Source organism: Cricetulus griseus, chromosome 3 (assembly GCF_003668045.3).
Source record: "Cricetulus griseus strain 17A/GY chromosome 3, alternate assembly CriGri-PICRH-1.0, whole genome shotgun sequence".
Taxonomy (NCBI): Eukaryota; Metazoa; Chordata; class Mammalia; order Rodentia; family Cricetidae; genus Cricetulus; species Cricetulus griseus.
This window is the reverse complement of record NC_048596.1, coordinates 140,660,943-140,676,072: the sequence shown is the minus strand read 5'-3', so window position 1 is coordinate 140,676,072 and position 15,130 is coordinate 140,660,943. Positions and strand designations below refer to the sequence as shown.

The 15,130-nt window shown below is 42.2% G+C and overlaps 1 protein-coding gene across 1 annotated transcript in view; it reads right to left on the bottom strand.

Moving 5' to 3' along the window:
* Gabrg3 (gamma-aminobutyric acid type A receptor subunit gamma3) overlaps positions 1 to 15,130 on the bottom strand; it is a 570,299-nt gene that overhangs the window by 273,216 nt on the left and 281,953 nt on the right. The window lies entirely within an intron of this gene.

Genomic DNA, 15,130 nt, shown 5'->3' with positions numbered 1-15,130 from the left:
AGCATTGTGGCCTCAGAGGCCATGCCCTTGGACAAGATTACAGTTGTGAACTACCATGTAGATATTGGGAATGGAATCGGTGCCCTCTGTAAGAGCTGCCAGTGCTCTTCACCACCGGGCTATCTCTTCAAATCTTGGCATTTTAGACAAATTTTAAATGTCCAGTAAGCTATGACAATATTTTTGTCAGGAAACCGTAATTGCATTTTTCTAGAGGAACAGGGATGCCAAGTGAAGTTAAATGTGGTTTTCAATTTTTAGTTGTATGTTATTAATTGTCTGCTACCTCATACTTGTGTACCACCCCTTACATGAGGTGGCTTCATCAGGCAATAAAGAAAATATCTGCACACACTCACACCTGAGAGCACAGCAGACACATAAGAAACATTTGAATTGCAGCCACTGCATTGGAGACTGTGCACCACAGAAAACTGTAGTCATTGAAAGGCCTTGAATTTTCAGGACAGGCCTCATAGACAGAAATGAGCTGCTTTGCTGGGCATTTGCTGTGCAGATCTCCAAGGCAACAGCCCAGGGCAGATGTAAGGGAAGAATGAGGAGGTTAGAACAGAAGGCCTGGTATTATCACCAATGTAATCTAATCTTAATCTGAACAAGTGGACATCGGCTAACAAAGAGAGGGGAAATGCATGGTTTCCTAATCTCTTGATTGTTTTCTTTCTTGAGCAGTGTCTCCTCAACCAAGGTTCTGCTCTCACAATTGTGGACTGTAGCCAAGGAGAGGAAGCACCAGTCTGCACATCACAAGGCAGATGATCTAGTCTGGAGGACAGTAATGAGTTATGTTCTGTCTCCATGGAAACTCAAGTCAAACCCTGATTATCCTCACTGGGAGAATTTTCCAGCTTTTTCAATATCCCACAGCCTCTTCTAGCTGTTCAACTGTGCCTGTCCTCCCCTAGAAAAGAAAATGGACAGGGGATGTTTTGTCTTTTGGCACTATGATGTAAGTGTGAGTGCATGTGTGTGTGTGTGTGTGTGTGTGTGTGTGTGTCTTGTGTATATGTGTATTATGTGAGTGTATGATCATGTGTGTGTATTGTGTGTGAGAATGTGTATTATGTGTGAATATGACTGTGGGTGTTGTGTGAATATTTGTGTATAAATGTATGTGAGTGTGTGTATGTATGTGTACTGTGTGTGAATGTGTGTATAAATGTATGAGCATATATATGTGCGTGTATTGTGTGTGTGTGTGTGTTGTGTAGTTATTTCCTTTGAATTGAAACATTCCCTCCTAGAGGGAGGAGGAAGGCTTATAAGACTCTGGAAACAGGCAACTCACACATATCAAAGTGTAAGGAGACACATGGGGCTCCTCCCAATTTTCTGACCCGTGGAGCTGCAGGACATGCAGAAAGCTCCAGGCTTGCAGCTTTCAGGAGTCATCACCTTGGTTGCAGTGGGCTTTTGGGTAAGGTATCTGCCTTTCAGTCAGCCCTGCATCTAAGTTGCCCTGGTAAATGTGATGCTTTGCCAGGTTGGATTTTGGTGTACCTTTTACTTTGTTGTCCATTCAATATCTGTGATGAATTGACTTTTAAACAGGATTGGCCAGGAAAAGTGTCACACAGCTCTGAAAGAATGAGAAGAGGGGGAAAGAGGGAGGAAGGAAAAGAGAGAGAGAGAGAGAGAGAGAGAGAGAGAGAGAGAGAGGAGAGATGGTTCTAGTGTTTATGCAACAAAATATTTATTCACTATTTATTTATTACCTTGTAGTTAAAAAATCCAAACACACTTGTAGTTTTTTCTGTGCTGTGACCCCAAGGCTTATGAACTCAAGTTCCCAGGAAGAAGCCACACAATACTCTGAACCTTCTACATAGGCCGACTGACTGATCAGAACTGCAGCGACTGTTGAGAGGTTGGGGCACTACAGGTCAATAGACAAATGACAATTTAATTTACCTTTGGCTATCCTGAGCCTCCTTAATATCCACCTTTGCTCACCTCAGTGTCTAAACTAAAATCCTCCCAGATTTCACATACAACCTTTGGGAAGTATTAATAACCCATGAGCTCCCAGCAACCTCCCAATCAAGAATGCCATCAGATAGCATCAGAAGCCCACAGCAGAGGCTTCTCTGTTCCCATGTCTCTTGCCTACCAATGCTTCATGTGTTCAAAGTATTATGACTGTCACCTTATTTGTGCTGTTTGTTTATAAATTGCTTGGCATTGTTATTATGATGTGATGCAAAAGTTTAGGAAACCTAAATCTATGTTCCTGGGCCATAGTCTCCCAGACTTAGTAGCAAGACAGATGGCCTCTTATCCCTTCTGAAGCAAGAGAGCTATGAGGCTTCCTTGCTTGTCTTATGTGTATCACCAAATCAAAATATTGGCCAGTGTTTTTGAACATTTCAAGTTAAATCTTAGATTTGTGCAAATTGGTTTTATATTCACAGATATTTACATCTTTATCCTGAGTCTGCTTCTGTAATTCCTAACATCACATAAAAGGTTTTGACCTATTATGATAAACTCTAGGTGTTACCAAGAAAAAAAAGAGAATATTTGTGTTTCTACTGATATACATGTTTACTGATTAGTTTGTAGTTTGGACTGCTGAAACCACAAAATGGCTTGATGAACAAAATGAAATAGAATTACCTATTTCTATCTCTTTCATGCACAACTAAAAACCCTGTTCACTAATATTAAAGGAAAACATCCAACACATTACTGAGGAAGGATAGATGACTTAAGCATCTCTTCCTCAGGGAGGAAGAGATCCCTGACATCCTTAAAGGCTGCTGGAGAAGCTTGAGCATATAAAATGCTGATGACCAAAGGTACCAATATCCCTTGAAAAGCCTGCTTTGTCCTGGTAGAGCACAAAGAAATGGGTGTCCTCACAAGACAGAAAGCCTTTGATAATAATCATCCTTCACCATAAAAAAACTAATAAAAATTCATTCTGCATACCCAGATCCATCAACAAACACATGGAGAGTAACAGAGCCTGGCCCTAGACAGTGCCAGCAGAGGAGCAACAGAATCACGGACTCTCTCTTAAGCTGCAAGAGAGTCTGTCTGACCCTTTTGTGTTGCTGTATTGGAACCACTGAGGCTGGGTGTCATAGTCAGTGTTCTATTGCTGTGAAGAGACATAATGACCATAGCTACTCTTATAAAGGAAAGCATGCAATTGAGGCTGGCTTATAGTTTCAGCAGTTTAGCCCATGGCAAGGTGCATGGTGGTGCATGGGCAGACAAAATGCTGGAGAAGCTGAGAGTTCTATATCCAGATCCACAGGCAGCAAGAAGAGAGAGCCACTGAGTCTGCCTTGGGCTCTTGAAACCTTAAAGGCCCGCCTAGTGAGTGGCGCATATCCTCCCAAAAGGTCACACCTTCCAATCCCTTCATACAATACGATTCCCTGGTGTCCAAGTATTCCAATCTATGAGCCTATGGAGGGTATTCTTATTCAAACCAACTAATTGTGTAATTAACAAAGACTATAGCCAGGCTTACTGTGGTTCTGGTGGCTAGAGAAACCAAAGAATGGACCCAGCATTTTGCCATGCCCTTTGTGTTGACTCAGGTTGCCAAGCTTGCTCAGCAAGTGCCTTTTACCACCTGCACAGCCATCTCTCTGGTCCCACTGCACATCTTTTTGTACAGTTTTTAATTTTGTTTGTTTTCAGTCTCTCTGGGGATTGCATTGTATATAAGTATATTTGGACAATGCACTGGCAATTTGTACTTGTTTTTAAATGTAAGTACAGAAATGTTACTTCCATTTATGCAGATATGCCCGTCTCTTTTATAGTATGTTTGTTTTAAATGTCTCCTCTAAATACAGGTGACAGTATAATACACATTGTTGCACTGCTTGCTTGGGTTGTGAGACATAACTTGTAGTAAATTAGACATGAATGGGTACTATATTGCATTTATTCTTGAAACACTATGGGAAGAAATAGAACGATCCCTTTATCTTGTACCACTGAGTCTAGCCTTCACTGACCTTACCCTGCTGAGTAAGGAGAAGAGATCGAGTAGGGTTTGACTCTATGTCTTCTGAAGTTCATATGATGAAGACTTAATTTGCAAAGCAAAAATGTTGAAAAGTGAGAGCTTGGAGATGAATGGGTCCCTGCTGTTACTACACATGTGGGTCAATTATCCAGGGATAGACTGGTAGGTAAAGCAGACCTGAACCTGCTTGCTCCATTCCTACATGCCCAAGATATCTGGGGATACACAGGTTATGACAAAGCCCATCCAGGTTAGTGTGCCTACATGCCTGAACTGTTCTTACAACACCCAAAGGCTACCGTAGCCTGAGAACTAGCCAGGCCTGATAAGTGATCAGATCTCTTCCTCCCCATCTTCACACTTCTAGTCTAGCTGGGATCTCATGGACTATGCACAAGTCCATCGCAGTGAGTGACTCAGATCTCTTCTTATACCATTCTTATACTCCTAGATCTACCTCCTGTAATATAGCTCCTGTATCAGCCTTGGCAGACCCAGCCTGGATGGACAGTCACATGTTCTCTTGGTCACTAGTGAATTGAAAACAACCATCAGTCCAATTGAAAATCAACACTAAGTATCTGAAGGACTGACTCTCATACATAGTCTGAAATCAGCCATGCTTGCTCAACAGTAAAAATAAAATAAAATTTCCACTGAACAGAACCAGAATGAACTTTCATATCAGACACACAACCGATGAGAGAGTACACTATGGTGCATTTGTGTCCTGAGCTACAATCTGGGAAGATGGCAGAGCCAACATTTGATACAGATGCATTGGGCATTATCAAAAGAGTTGGGATGGGTGCAGAAATTTTGTGCAGGAGTTGTATGACTGAACCTATACAGTATTCCTGGGGATACTCTGTGTTAGGCATTCATGTCACTGCACAATAGCAATGCAGGAGATGCTCTTCCTGGGGCTGTAGCATAAATCTAATTAATCTTAATCAATAAAAAACTGGGAGTCAAATACCGGGATAAAAACCTGGCAGATCAGAGAGCCAGGAGCAGCCACCAGTTGCTTCCCATTTCTCCCCTTTCCTCAGTCCAAAAGGGCTGAGGTCCTCTCCCAGCCCCACCTTCCTATCTCCATCTCTGAGTGCTGGGATTACAGGCATGAGCCACCACCGCCCAGTTTCTATGGTTAACTAGTGGCTAACTCTGCCCTCTGATCTCCAGACAAGCTTTACTTGTCAGAACACAAAGTATCACACAACACTGGGACTGCTGTGACTTTTGTGTCTTCACTGTGATGGTGATTACAGGCACTAATGTGTACAATAAAAATGTGCAGAGCCATAGTCATTCAGGCAACGAGTGTGTATAAACTGCAAAACCTGAATGACACCTGCTAAGCACCACTGAAAATGCATCACATTATGTCTTCTCCTGGAGTTCCTCAAGTAAAGCAAGGGAGCAAAGATGACCCAGGAATTTCTATATTAACTTTTCAACTGCCACCCAATCTACAGTATGCTCAAAATAAATAGTTTTTAAAAATTAGTAACACTGTCTGATGAACTCTAATATACTTCCTTATCGTTTAACAGCAGGGATTTAAATTGAAATTCTTCAAGATTACAATAGTTCAAATTAAGGTCAAATTACATTTTAATCTATGTAACCAGTGTTGTGCGGCAGGCAGTGAGGAGAAATGTCAAAACAAAGGCTGCATGAATTACACCAACCAACAGCAAGTTAGCAACAGACCATTCTGTAACTAGGTGTTCCAGGTCTTAGGTTAGTCTTAAACAGGTTCTACTAACTGTGGCTCTCAGCCTCCTCCAGGCATCACTGGGTTTCAGAAGCCATCAAGGAATATGGGATGACTCATCATGATTATTCTCTTCTTAATTGCACAGTTTTAATTACTTGGCATTCACTTGTGCACTAGACCCTGCAATATTACATGATAGTAGAAAAAAAAATAAAACAATGTAAAGAAAAGAGGAAGGCACACCAGATGATCACTTATCAGTAAGGTGACATAGAAGTCGTCTTCCGTAATATTCTCTTTACTTGGTCTCCTTGGCAAGGAACTGCCTTTCAAGACTTCATAGAGGAAAAGTGATGAAGCTGTTAATATTTCTTTGACTTCTTACTGGGCTGGACATGTGCCGGCTGTCTTCCCAGCCTTTAGAAACGGGCTCTCAGCATGTGGCGGTGAGTAATATCTCCTCTGACTTCAGAGACTGAACTCACTCGGGTGGGGGGGGGCTCTTTGAATATGCATCTTTTCATTTACTTAGTTCTGGTTTCCCTACTTTCATTTAAAGAAATGTGTTACTAAGGATGGTGAAGCATGCCTACAATTCAATTGTAGGCATTTGGGAGGAGGCTGAGGCAGGAGGATTCAGCCTGAGCTACACAATGAGGCTGTTTCCAACAAAGAAGAAAATCCACAAATTCATTCTGTATAGTAAATCAATCAAACAAACCTGCAACTGTTTTGGCTATGGAAAAACAATAGAGAACAGAGACTTTTTTCTTTCTTTCTTTCTTTCTTTCTTTCTTTCTTTCTTTCTTTCTTTTTCTTTCTTTCTTTCTTTTTTTTTTCGAGACAGCGTTTCTCTGTGTAGCTTTGGGGCCTATCCTGGCACTCACTCTGGAGACCAGGCTGGCCTCGAACTCACAGATATCCACCTGCCTCTGCCTCCCGAGTGCTGGAATTAAAGGCGTGTGCCACCAACGCCCCTCGAGAACAGAGATTTTTATAGTACTTTAGCAAAGCCCATGCTTGTAAAAGTACCCACCGAACAGCTAAAACATGTCATGTGGGCTCAGCTCCTGAGCTCACCTCTGCCCAGCCCCAGAGGCTCAGTTCAGGGTCTATTTTACCTTTGTCCAAACCCAGAGGCTCGGGTTAAGGCCCACTTCACCTCTGCCCAGCCCTAAAGGCTCAGCTAAGAACCTCTTAATTTATGAGTTGTTATCCACCGTGAAGATATCTCCTGTTCTGAGATGTCACCAATGCCAAGAGCAAAGTCAGCCTGTAGCACCCCATCCTTGTCAGTTCTCCAGTGTACTGCAGAAGAAAATCCCAAACAAAATCTTCACCATTGTCATAATGAAGTTTCTTGATAAGTCAATCCAGCCTTAGGTGAAGGCAGAAGGATCAGGGGTTCAAGGCCATCCTCAGCCACACAGTACAATTTAGTCCATCCTAGGGTACAAAAGACCCCTTTTGAATGAGAAAGCAGGCACATAACCCCTATCTATTGTTGTTTATTATCACTTAATATTTCAAAACTAGAGCCAACCGAACCTGTTGTGAGGTCTGGGTATTGTGTTGACTGCAGGATAGCATGTCTCTGTGTCATTTTCTAGTCTCAAAGACTAAACTTACAGAGGAAAATTGATAGAACACATATGATGAGAACTTGGAGTCATATCCTTTACAGCAGAGGACTAAGAGGAAAAGGCACCCCTAGGAGGAAAAGCCATGTGGACAGAGCAGTCAAAAGTTAAAGCTCCCCTAACATTTGCCCTACTTCCCACTCAGGACCAAAGAAAATATTCAAATATGCTCTGCACATCAATGCTACAGGATTCCTGGATTCTAATTAGTTACCTCAGCTTCTTAACTCAGCACTGGTGAGGCTTTCCCCTTCCATTGCGCTGCCTGCTTAGGAATATTTTGCAAATCCATCCTTCCTGGTTATTGCATAGTAGATTGTGAATAAGCAGCCTCTGCATCTCTCACTTGAGAGGTTTGATTTGTAGTCACAAGGCACCAGGTACAGATGCTGAGTGTGTGACTGGTAGCAGCCAGAACCACTGTCTCCTAAAGTGATGTTTGTACCCCTAGGCTCTCTTGTTGTCCTGACACCTCTGTGACTATGATCATTTGGTATCACTAGTAAATGATGCCAGGAGCCTCTTCCCCAAGTCTTGCATCTCAGACATCAGTGACCAGCAATCGCTTTTCCTTCAGATACCTTTGTTTGAATGATCAGGTAACATCTTCCTGTCAAAAGAGAAATAATAACACCAGGTAACCTAATGAAGGTTATTGGTCATCTGCCTGGAGACTTTCATGAAAATATATATTTTCTTCTAGGTATTAAGAGATAGGAAAAGAAACTAGTCCTGGAAACTGTCCCAAACTGATCTGGGATATTGCCTGAATATTGACCAATGAATGAGTATTCAGCAACTATCCCACCAGGAAATGGACTTTCTGGGACATTTCATGAACATTACATTAGCTATGCTGTTCATCTGACCCTAGTTTGGTTGGTTATGCAGCTTCATCTCGACAAGATACCTAAACTGTCTGTGATTTGTATGGGACTTGACCTGCCCCAGCTTCATGTGTTTGAATACTTGCTCTGTAGCTGGCAGCACTATTTCGGTAGGTTGTGGGAATTTTAAGTGGTTATCCCTCACTGGAGGAAAACAGTCACTGACCATGGGACTCAAGGTGTGACAGCCTAGCCCAAATCCTGGTCCTCTCTTGGCTGCTTGAGTAGATGACTAGCTGTCACTGCTCTGCCACTGTACCTTCCCTGCCATGATGGGATGCAAACTGTGTGCCCCCAAACCCTTTCCCTTTGAAAGCTATTTCATGCTGGATATTTTGTCAAAACAAGAAAAGTAACTAATATACTTGTTGGCCTTAACACCAAAGGCTGTGACAATTGCATGGAAAACTCAAATAACTATCGGGCAGATCTGAAAAGAACTACAAGACTGGCAGGGATAAAACTCCTCTACTGCTGATGGAATGCAAACTTGTACAGCCACTTTGGAAATCAATATGGCAGTTTCTCAAAAAATTGGGAATTGATCTACCTCAAGATCCAGCTATATCACTCCTGGGTACATACCCAAAAGATGCTCAATTGTATCTAAAGGACACCTGCTCAACTATGTTCATGGCAGCTTTATTTGTAATAGCCAGAAGCAGGAAACAACCTAGGTGTCCCACAGTTGAGAATGTATAAAGAAAATGTGGTACATTTACACAATGGAGTATTGCTGAGCTGTTAAAAAACAATAATATCATGAAATTTGCAGGCAAATGGATGGAACTAGAAAAAAAAAATCATCCTGAGTGAGATAACCCAGACCCAGAAAGATAAACATGGTATGTACTCACTCATAAGTGGATATCAGCAGTAAAGTTAATGATGCTACAGTACTCAGACCCAGAAAGGCTAATGGGGGAATGCAAGGATCTCTCTTGGAAGGAGAAATAGAACAGATTTTGAGGGTACACTGGTGGCAGGCAGTGTTGGAAACAGGAGAATGAATCATTTGGTGGTGGAAGGAGGAAGAAAATACTGGGAGAAATGACTGGAATTGGGAGCATTATGGGGACAATCTGGAAACCTGCTTGGAATTTACAAGAATAACCATAGCAAAGACTCCTAGGAATGGAGACATGTAGCCCGATACAGCCATCTTCTGTAACTAGGTAAGAACACAACTGGAAGGATTGGTACACCAACTGTAGTAGTCTGAATGTAATTTCCCCCATAAGCTCATAGAGATTGGCTCTATTAGGGTGTGTAGCTTTGCTGGAGTAGCTATGGCCTTATTGGAGGAAGTGTGTCTCTGTGGAGATGGGCTTTGAGGTCTCAAATATGCTCAAGCTACACCCAATGCCTCAGTTCACTTCCTGCTGCTTTTGGATCAAGATGTAGAGTTTTTAGCCCCTTTTTCAGCACCATGCCTGCCTCAATGCATCATAATAATGGACTTAAGCTCTGAAACTATTAGCCACCCAGTTAATTGTTTCCTTTATAAGAGTTGATGTGGTCATGGTGTGTCCTCACAGCAATAGAAATCCTAATTAAGACATTAACCCAGCAACAAAACTTTCAACCTATAGTTTGTCCTGCCAGGAGAGCATTCTGGGACTAGAGTCTAGCAGAATTGTTATCAATGAGATCAAAGAGAGTTTATCCAGTGACTGATGGGAGCAGATGCAGAGTCCTACAGCCAAACATTAAGTGGAAGTCAGGAGTCTTACTGAGGAGAAGTAGGAAGGATCAGAAGAACCAGAGGGGTCAGGGACACCAGCTTAACTGGACCCACAGAATCAACTGACCAGAACTCATGGAGGCTCAAAGAGATCACAGAACCTGGATACAGATCCCCTGCATATACGTTACAACTGAGTAGCTTGGGGTTCTTGTGGGACTCCTAACAGTGGGAGTGAGGCCTGTCTCTGACTCTTTTGCCTGCTTGTGGGACTCCTTTCCTCACACTTAGTTGCCATGTCCAGGCTTGATGTGATGGTATGTACCTGGTCTTGTGGTAATTTGTTATGCTGTGTTTGGTTGATGTCCCTGGGAGGATTGACCTTTTCTGAAGGGAGATGGAGAAGGGGTGGATTCAGGAGAGGGGATGGAAGGGAAATTTCAGTCAGGATGCAATGTATGAGAGAAGAATTAAAATAAAATAAAAGACTGAACAATAACAAGTATCTGTGAGTAGCTGGGAGTTAGTCACAGAGGATCTGGGAACTCTTGATATTCACACACCATAAACCTATGAGAAGGTGCAGTCTGTGTTTACCAGGTTACTGTTGAATCACCTCACAGGACACAGTGAAGCAGACTCCTGTGTCAGTACAGCACATCATGGCTTCAGGTTCAGGACATTTAATCTCACTGAAGCTCCAGCTCTACCTTCTTACCCTAATTAAGTTGCTGTTCATAAACACTTGTCATTCCTATGATTTCTTTCTTCCCTCCTACCATAAACATTTTAATAATTCAAGGTCTTACATGAATTGCAGCATTTATGTGAAAGGCTTCTCACAAGTCAGGCCTTTAAGATGAACTTAAACTTGATGAGGGTGTCGTCTCCGCCATGACTAATTGCAGTGTGGCACTGGGTGAGGCGATGAAATTGTTCACATGTTACAAGTTAGCATTTCTAGTATCTGGGTTATATGGGGGAAGGACAGTATATAAGATGAGGATGGAAATATTCCTTTAGAGGAGATTTCTGTCTTGTCTCTGTCAGCACCACACTCATTCTGTCACTGACCAACCCCATGACCAGTTTTAGCATATTGGATGATTTTTCTGTCTTTACCAGTATAAAATGGTGAGCTGTGTTCCTCTAGGGTATTTACTTTCTTACACCAGGACATCATTATCCTGGATTTTCTCTGCAAATTACTAATTGATGTTCCAAGGAAATACCCAGAGGTCTGGTAAATGAGAGTCACATGTCCTATCATATGCTCCCATCCTGCTGAGACTTATAAAGAAAGCCAGTGTATTAAAGACCCCATGAAGTCACAAAATTATGAAATAAGATTTTTCTTCATTTACTTCAATAAGCCACAGGCAGTTATGTCTGAGAAAAAGGTCTCACAGGTCACATGTTGAACTCATTATAGCACTGATGTTCTTAAGGATAGCCGAGTCCAGGCTTGATGACAGCATGTAATGTGTGGTGCTTTTTGGCAGCCAGCATAGTGATAACACCTAAACAGCCCCTTGTGCCATTCTTCTACTATATTAAGGCTAGATTTTAGAGTAATACGACAGAAGCGAAGACGTCTATCGCTTCTGGTATTAGATTACAGTTGACCTTAGTGCCCATCATGAACCTTATCTTACCTTTCTTAGCATCACTCTGAGGACTGCCATGTTGATAACAAGTCCAGCCAGTCTGTGGAGTGTCCACCAGAGGAGCTGAAGCTGTAGGCTCACATTTGTGTGAGTGAACTTGGAGGTAGTCTGTTAGTTGATCCTAAGACAGCTTGACTGTGGCCTCTTGAGACACCTTTAACTATTGACAGACAGCTGAGCTACTCATAACTTCTTGACTCTCAGAAATTATAGGGTTTCAATGTGAATTGCTTAACTAAGTTTGGGGGCAATGTGTTATGCAGCAATAAGTAACAGTTACACTAGGGAATTGTTAAAATCTCGGCAATGAAATGTTGGGAGCAATGTTCATTCACTGAAATCAAGCTATGTGAACTAGGCCCTGTGACATACCAAAGCATAGCTGCTCTCTTGCCTTCCATTCAAGTGGCTCTAAGTGCTTACTGCCTCAGTGGGTATCACCAGTCAGCCTTCAGAATAAGCCCCTTGCAAAGAGTCTGGGTTTGCAGGCATCCCAGACTGACTCCACTTCTATGTTCCCCATGCAGCACAGTGTGGCAGGACAACGTTTCACCAGTCTACTGGGGGCAGCTCACATAATATCTGTGGTTGAGCCATCAGCTTCCTTTTTCTTACATCAATATAAGTCCAGATGGATAGATAGTTGCCTAGATTCTAACATGTAAAACATGAAAATGTCCTTTAGTATGCTAGATGGAAGAAAACTAAGTATCCAAGCAACTGTTGAACAGAGCCATCCACCACCATGATGGCTGAGTTAAGACATGGAAGAGGAAGAAACTTAAACTTCAATGATTTAAGCCCCTGACCACTGAACTTCCTTGATATAGCAATATGACTCAGAAACTTTCTGAGGTAATTTACATCCATAAATCTCATTCCAATAAGCATATTGCTACATATGTATGCATATACACACATATTTTGTTATATTGCTTTACACTGTCTGCTGAAGTAAAACTCTACCAAGTATCAAAGAACATCCCAAGACAAGTCTATTGCGGATTGAGAAGCTACATTCCTCTTTGTTACTACTCTCCTATGCATATTCCTTGACTTTTTGCCCCTGCTCATCATTGCACAATGAGCAAACCATGGCCAGAGAGTCAAAACTACATGTAGTTTCTGCAAAGAGTTTTATAATGGAATTTGGCCATGCCCATCTGGGAGCTCACCCTTTTGGCTGCTTTTGGACTATGACAGCAGAAGTGAACAGTTGACACAGAACAGGTGTTCGCTATCTGTCTCTTCCTAGAGAAAGTTCTTTCAATCCCTGTCGAAAAGTAAATGTTTTAGTGGTGACTTTGTAAAAACTATTTGCTCTTGTTAGGTCTTGAACCTCTGAGCATCAGCACCCTGGAGAATTTCTAGAAGGACTTTCTCTGTGATATTTTAAGAGAGAAAAAAGAAAATGGCCTTTTTTTCTGAAGTAACCTTTTCCTTGAAGGAGACTTAGACCCATTCAGCCTAGGCCTCTTGAGGCAGCCAGAGTGACCATATTCTACAGGCTGCAGGGTCTGCTTGGCAGTCCAGTATCAGGGGCAGATGATTGAGAACTGACTCAGGATCCAGAAGCCAAAACAAAATAAAAACAAAACAAATAGCAGCACGGAAACTCTGGAAGAACTTGGAGTGGGTAAAGTCCTTGAAAGCATCTCAAAGCAGTGCATCTGAAATAGTCATTGCACCAATGCAAGAAGGAAACCTCAAAGGCGGTTACTTTAATAGAAAAGACACTTTCACTGCAAAGTTTAAGCAGCTGTCCTCTGTTCTCTCTTCTTGATCAGAGTTACCCCAGCTGATTGCATCTCCGTGGAAGTGCACCACACCACTCAACTGCTCATCCTGCATACTGCTGCAGCAAGCTCTTCTCTGAAGAGGATACACCCCAGCCATGGGAGACTGCTACACTGTGTTTCATCATTTCCTCCATGCTGTAGCAGACTCTGAGCTTCACCAGCCTATCTTCATCCTCCACGCCTGTCACCTTTCTGAGGAGGCTCTGCAGGTGCATCCTAGACCTCATCACAAGGAGTGAACACATGAAGAAAGCCATCAGGGACAGAAGGGGCATAGACAGTCAGCATTGATAAGGGAGCCCAGCATTGGAAAAGCCTGCCAAAGCCTACTGGAAAACCAGGCTGACACAAGGGGGAGTAATTGCAGAGCAAGGGGCAACAAAGAGAGCATTATGTTCAGTTAAGTGCTCTGTACTGTCATCTACTGCCTTGTTTTTGCAGGACAGGCCCACACCATGGAAACAGAGAGGCAGAGTTCAACTCCTGTTGGCATAGCAATTCTCTAGGTGCAGACATAAAGACAATGCAAGATACAGTAGTAATCCTCACCATCCTGAACTTGAAATCCACCTCTGGTATGCCCTCTCCTATATCTCTGATGGGAGGCCTGTGGCTACCCACCTTGTCAAAAGATAGTTTCCTGAAATTGATGCCCACATGGTTTGGAAGTGAGCAGTACTTCTTGCAAGGCACCTCACCTTTGAATGATTTATTTCCTTTGCATCTGTCTGTATCAATTGCCATGAAGAGACACTGAGTGTCGTGACCAGAAGCCACACACTCTGCTGGAGAGAACTGGGGTGATCTCTAACAAACTCAAAGACTCATGTGTATCATAAATACATAAACCATCTTTTAGTTGTCAGCATCGCCACACATACTCTACATGCCTTCTTTCTGTTTAGAAAGAATACTTGATCATAAGCCACTAAACACCATATAAATCCTATTATCACAGATACAGGGAAGAATTTGACAAAAACCACCTATTTTTGATCTTAAGAAAACAAGCCACTCTCTGGAAACTAGAAAGAGAATAGAAACTGCATAATCACTGTGCTGGTTAGCTTTCTGCCTAGCTGACACAGCTAAAGTTATCTGAAAAGAAGAAACCTCAAAAGAGAAAATTCTTCCATAAGACATGGCTATAGGCAAGCCTGTAGGGCATTTTCTTAATTAGTGAGTTATGGGGGAGGATCCAGCCCAATGTGGGTAATAACAACCCTGGGCAGGTAGTCCTGGGTTTTATAAGAAAGCAGGCTGAGCAAGCCAAGATGACCAAGTTAGCAAGCAGCATCCATCCATGGCCTCTGCATCAGATCCTGCCTCCAGGATCCTGCTTTGTGACAGTTCTTGTCCCAACTTCCTTCAATGAGGAACTATGATCTAGAAATGTAAACTAAACAAACCCTTTCTTCCCTAACTTGCTTTTGGTGATTGTGTTTCATTATACCAATAGGAGCCCCAGCTAGGACAATTGCATATGTATAATTATTATTATAGATTATTAGTTATCTTTACACTTAGTCCTTTCTTCTAAGTTCAAAAAGGATGTCCAGCTGCTGCCCTTATTATTTATGTGAGCTTGTACACTGGAGATTCTAGCCAGTAAAATGATGCACTCAAAATAAAGAGATGGATGGCATGGAGGAAGTAAAACAGAGTTTATTTGTAATGATATTATTTATAAGAAGTGTTAAAGTGTATTAATAAAGTTACAG